Consider the following 6,191-nt stretch of genomic DNA (forward strand, 5'->3'; position numbering starts at 1 on the left):
GAAACCAGATTGTACCAGATCCCAAAGATATTTCTGTGCAGATACCAAAGAACAGGGAAAGATCATGTGACCACATAACAGCGCTGCAGGAATAAGATATTTAGACCAGGGCTCAAAATTTCAAGTCCTGAGCCACTAGCCAGGCCTCAAGAGTTACTCGCCACCAGTTGCCCCACCTAATTCATACACTGCCCTGCGCCTAATTGCACCCGTATACACGCCCTTGTAGATTATCTCATGGAATGACAATGTTTTATGCAGAATCAAGTTACAAAATTAAATATTGCCAACAACAACTTTAACAAAATGGGACAGGGCACTGGGGGCAGACCAGAGGGACAGGGCACTGGGGGCAGACCAGAGGGACAGGACACTGGGGGCAGACCAGAGGGACAGGACACTGGGGCAGACCAGAGGGACAGGACACTGGGGCAGACCAGAGGGACGGGGCACTGGGGGCAGACCAGAGGGACAGGGCACTGGGGGCAGACCAGAGGGACAGGGCACTGGGGGCAGACCAGAGGGACAGGGCACTGGGGGCAGACCAGAGGGACAGGGCACTGAGGGAAGACCAGAGGGACAGGGCACTGAGGGAAGACCAGAGGGACAGGGCACTGGGGGCAGACCAGAGGGAAAGGGCACTAGAACTGGGTCTCTTCCCCATTCTTTTGCTGTCTCCTCTGCAACTCCCATCCATCCTCTCTCTCCCATTCATCTCATCATCAGGAGCCTGTGTGTGCGGCTCCACGCTTGCATGTCCCCACTTCCCCCTTTTATTCAGGCTGGCAGAGAGGAGAGGAGCTGCAGCACAGCGGGAGGGAGTACAATCCAGCGCTGAGATCCACACAACTGCACAGCCATTGACACCATAGCACAGCGCACACTGACAGCGCACAGCACACATTGAGACCAGTCTGTTCACAGTGCTCAAGCTAAACTTACATAGAGCACACAGAGAAGAAAACGGCACAAACTAGAAGGCTGCCGCTCTCATGTCAGGGCAACTTTTGCAATCCTCCACCTCACTCATTACTTTCTGCTCTCCAGCTACATTGGTCGGGCCGGGGGGAGGGGGGCAGGCTCAGAGAGGTCATACTATCAGGTCCCATGGCTTAATGAGAATTGTAAGGAGAGCACCTGAGTACTTCTCTGCCTGTGCGCGGCTCACCAGACTACTTTTCCCGAGCATGCACCTTTCCTCTTCGGCCGCCAATCTCATCGGGGCTCTAAGTGTAGCACAGATTGGAGGGAGATTGGTCATGCAGCCCTGTCATCACTCGCCTCCAGCTTAAATCCACTCGCCAAATGCTAGTAGGCGAGTGGAAATTTTGAGGGCTGATTTAGACCATTTAAAAAAATAACAAACAAAATACAGTTGCATGATATACAGCAGCCATCACTAAATGGCGGCCTGCGGTCCGCACACAGACTTAACAACGTTCCTGTTCTGACCGTCAGGCCGCCAGTGTAAAGCGCCACATCCCCACTCCTCTGCTCAGCAGTCATTGGTTGTTGGGACCGTGGGTGCCCTGCAACCAATGATGTCGCATGTGCGCTCCGCTCCCTGCTGCTTACTATCTGGCCAGGAGCCGTGAGGTAAGCTGTGATGTCAAATGCATTGGGTATTGACCCCCCTGCTAGTTGTTATCGTCAAGTGAGACCCGGGAGCTGCGAGGTATTATGTGATATGCACACCCCGCCCCCTTCAGCAAGACTTCCGACACAACTCTCGCCCCCTGCAACTTGTTACCTCCAGATCCCTGCCTGCCACAAGATATGTGGGGTGTTTACAGGGGCACGATTTGTGAGGTCAGGCACTGATGTTGGATGAAAATGTCTGGCTTGCAGTCTTCATTGTAATTCATCCAAAGGTGTTCTATCAGGTTGAGGTCAAAACTCCTGACCTTAACCCGATAGAATACCTTTGGGATGAATTAGAGCGGAGACTGCAAGGTCTGATCTCACAAATGTTAATGTGCTTCAGGACATGCTAACATTCCCATAGACACACTCCTAAATCTTGGGGACAGCCTTCCCAGAAGAGTTAAAGCTGTTATAGCTGCAAAGGGTGGGCCAACTCAATATTGTACCCTATGGTCTAATGCCACGTACACACGAGCGGTTTTCACGTCGGAAAAAAACGATGGTTTTCCCGACGGGATTCCGCTCAAGCTTGCATACACACGGTCAAACTAAATTAAGTTCAATGCTTCCGAGCACGCGTCGACTTGATTCTGAGCATGCACGTTTTTTTTGCATGTTGAAATTGCATACAGGCGAACAGTTTTCCTGCTAGGATTTTTCCCTGAATGGAAAAAAAGAGATCCTGCTCCCTTATTTTTTTCTGTGGGAAAAAGTCATATGGAACTTACACATGGTCGGGATTCCCAGCCGAAAGCTCTCATTGGACTTTTTCCGACAGGAAAACCAGTCGTGTGTACGTGGCATGAGATACTATTAAAGTTCATGTGTGTGTAAAGACAGGTGTTCCAAAACTTTTGACAATATAGTGTATGAAATGTATGTGAATGAATTATGGCAATTAACACTTCTCTGTTTAGTACCACTTTAAAGCTCCCTTTTACAAAAAAATCACATCAGCATTCAGCTATGCATGAAGATTTGAAATCGTCTAGCAATCGTGAAAAAAAAAGATTTTTGCTGGTTCTTCAAAAGCAGTGGTGATTAAGCCTTGACCGCACACATCTTGTTAATATACTGTGAGATTTTACTGTGCATGCACAAGATAAATCGCATGGCGCATTTGTTGCATGACATTACACTCATCTGTTGGTGTAAAAACAGATCTCGCAGGATCTCTGTGGAAGATTTAATTTTTTTAAACAAATTAATATAATGTTGTAGGCCGCATGCATGAGACAGGGCACATGACTTTTATCTCGCACATGCACAATATGTTAATATTGCATACGGAGATGCAACATCATCAGTGGGCTGGCACAAGGAACAAGGAAGTAGGAGCTGGTGTTGAATGATGTTGTCTTTGAAAATGGCGACTTAGGAGTGGGGAGCAGGTGGACCAGAAGCAGTGTAAAAATGGCTAAATGTAAACAAAAAGGCCCAAAGACATATGTGCAATTGTTTATCAAATTGTTTTTTTTTCTTTTTACAGTGCTGCCATTTTTTTTTTAAAGGGGAGGGGGTCAGCTTTAAGTAAGGCCTGTAAGGTGTGTATTATATGCTATTTTTAATTGGTTTATATGGGTCATTGCCTGTCACTGCTCTACACATTGTTCTTCTTACATATTATTATAGTAAGTATTGAATTCTAAGATAGCCTTAGGATGTTCTATATGCCAGCTAATAAATGCTTAGTTTTCAGTAGATGTGATGTGACAGGCATTGATCCCTGTTGCAGTCAAGATATGTGGTAGTGAACACTAGAAGATAAAAAGATTGTGGAAGGTATGCAGTTCAAAGATGAACTTGTCTGATATATATATATATATATATATATATACACACAAAAATGTAGTCTCATATTACTTTAAAATAATCTACATTTATATTTAAATACAACTAGCATGAGGCCGCGTACACACGACCGAGAAACTCGACGGGCGAAACACATCGTTTTCCCCGTCGAGTTCCTTGTTCGGCTGTCAAAAAAATAGTCGAGCCAAATTTTCCCTTTGCCCAACGAGAAAATAGAGAACATGCTCTCTTTTTGGCTCGACGAGTTTCCCGACGGGTTTCTCGGCGAAAAGTGTACACACGACCTGTTTTCTCGGCAGAATACGTCTCCCATCGAGTTTCTTGCTGGATTCTGCCGAGAAAACCGATCGTGTGTACGGGGCCTCAGATCTTTTGTCATCTCTTAATCTGAATTAGATCCAACCTGGCAACAATTGCTATGTCTATGGGCACCTTCAGATCTTATTAGACACCTCTAGCTGATTATTTTCAGGAAGAGGTCAACTGGTCAGGCTGGAATTTTTTGGCTTCACTGTATAGATGTGGATGCTTGCCCAATACTTGTATGCATATTTATGTCCCAAGCTGGCCAAGAAATGGTCAGATCGTGTACTTACATTGAGCCTCAATTCAATATCTGGCCAGCTTTAATAACATTATCTAACACATGATATCAATTGAAATAAAATTATGTAATTTATATATGGTAAATATTGGGAATCTGTAGATGTTTTTCATATAATTACAAAGATACAACCTGATGACAACCTGATGACTTCAACATGCCTGTGATACTATGGAACAGAATTCACATCAGATGAATGCCTACACTAGGATTTTCAGGTCTACTCTTCCGTGACAGTGTACTGTGCCATCTAGAAAAGGTTGGCACTGTCCTCCAGGTATTATAGGCACCGTCAATGTTTTCTTCATATTGACAGAATGTCACAAGTGAATTGGGATATAAAGATCCACTGGTGCACATATGTCTTCAAAACCTGGTTTGCTACGGTTCCTTGAGGACTAATGCTAGAAAACAATAACCTAAGCCCAAGCACGGCACTGGGGACCAGCAAAGCTCTACAAAGCAATGTTTAATTGGCCTCTTTTGAAAACAAGGGATTACATTAAACAGCACTGTATCTCTTTATAAACCCTGAACTGATACAAACCTGTTCATTAACTTGCCGATAATACCGTTTCAACAGCGAAAGCAGAACTACTTTCTTCTGTGTGGTTTAACCCTGTCACACATATGCAGGGCAGGACTTAGGGTGGTGGGGGCCCCTGGGCTTGAGTGTTGAAGGGGCCCCCTGGAGCCGAGAATTGGGGGGGATCGAAGTTGTTGAGCGGGGGGGGGGGGGGCGAATTGAAGTTGTTGAGCGGGGGGGGATTTTGCAGTTGTTGGGGGGGGGGGGGCCTCTCACCTGTGCCAACAGCCGGGGCCACAGACTGTCATTAGCCCGGCTCTCGGCTTTCTTCCCTTCAGCAGCCACAGTCCTCCACACACCACTCCGGTTCCTCCTGCTTCCGTGCTGCCTCCTCTTGCAGTGCGGGAAAATTAACCCTTTTGCGGGACTGCGGGAAGAAGCTGTCTGTGCGGGAAAGTCCCACAGAATCCGTGCGTGTTGGGAGGTATGCGCAGGGCCGCCATCAGGAATTTTGGGGCCCCTTGCACAGCTTAAGGCATGGGCCCCCTGAAGCAGAGAACCTAGGGGGGGTGGGGGTGCTGCCGCCTGAAATTGAGAAGCGTGGGGGCTGCCGCAAATTGAGAAGCGGGGGGGGCCTTTACAAAAAAAAGAAGAAATAAAGAAGAAAACAAATATATATAAATATATGTAGCCATCCGGGGCCCTGGGGACCTCTGGGCCTTTTAATAAAAAGAAAAAATAAACCTCTGGGCCCTTTAATAATAAAAAAAAAAACATTTATAAAAAATACATAAAAAAAGGGAGGTTGCCAAACCCGGGGGCCCTGGGGACCTCTGGGCCCCTGGGAACCTCTGGGCCTTTTAATAAAAAATAAAAAAATAAACAAAAATAAAAAAATAAACATTTATAAAAAAAATAAAAAAGGGGGGGTTGCCACATGGGGCCCTGGGGACCTCTGAGCCCTTTAATAAAAAAATATATATATATATATATATAAAAAAAAATGTAATTTTTTTTATAAAAAAATAAAAAAGGTGGGTTGCCATCCGGGGGCCCTGGAGACCCCTGGGCCCTTTAATAATAATAATAATAATATATATATATATATATATATACATATATATATATTATATATATAAAAATAAAAAATATATAAAAAAAACATTTTTTTACAAAAAATAAATAAAAAAAAGGGGGGTTGCCATCCGGGGCCCTGGAGACCCCTGGGCCCTTTAATAATAATAATAAAAAAAAAATATATATATATATATATATATATATATATATATATATATATATATATATATATTATATAAATAAAAAATATATAAAAAAAAACATTTTTTTACAAAAAATAAATAAAAAAAAGGGGGGTTGCCGTCCGGGGCCCTGGGGACCTCCGGACCCCTAAAAAAAAAAAAAAAAAAAATTTTTTTTTTTTTTTTTTTTTAAAGGGGGCCCCCTATTGGGTGGGGCCCCTGGGCTTGAGCCCAGTCAAGGCCAATGGTAAGTCCGGCCCTGCACATATGTAATAATTCTGTGTTATCTATAACGTCCAATTGCAGCCATTGCTGGTCACGGTCAGGTTAAAGCTGAAGTTTAATC

Source organism: Rana temporaria, chromosome 3 (assembly GCF_905171775.1).
Source record: "Rana temporaria chromosome 3, aRanTem1.1, whole genome shotgun sequence".
NCBI classification, from domain to species: domain Eukaryota; kingdom Metazoa; phylum Chordata; class Amphibia; order Anura; family Ranidae; genus Rana; species Rana temporaria.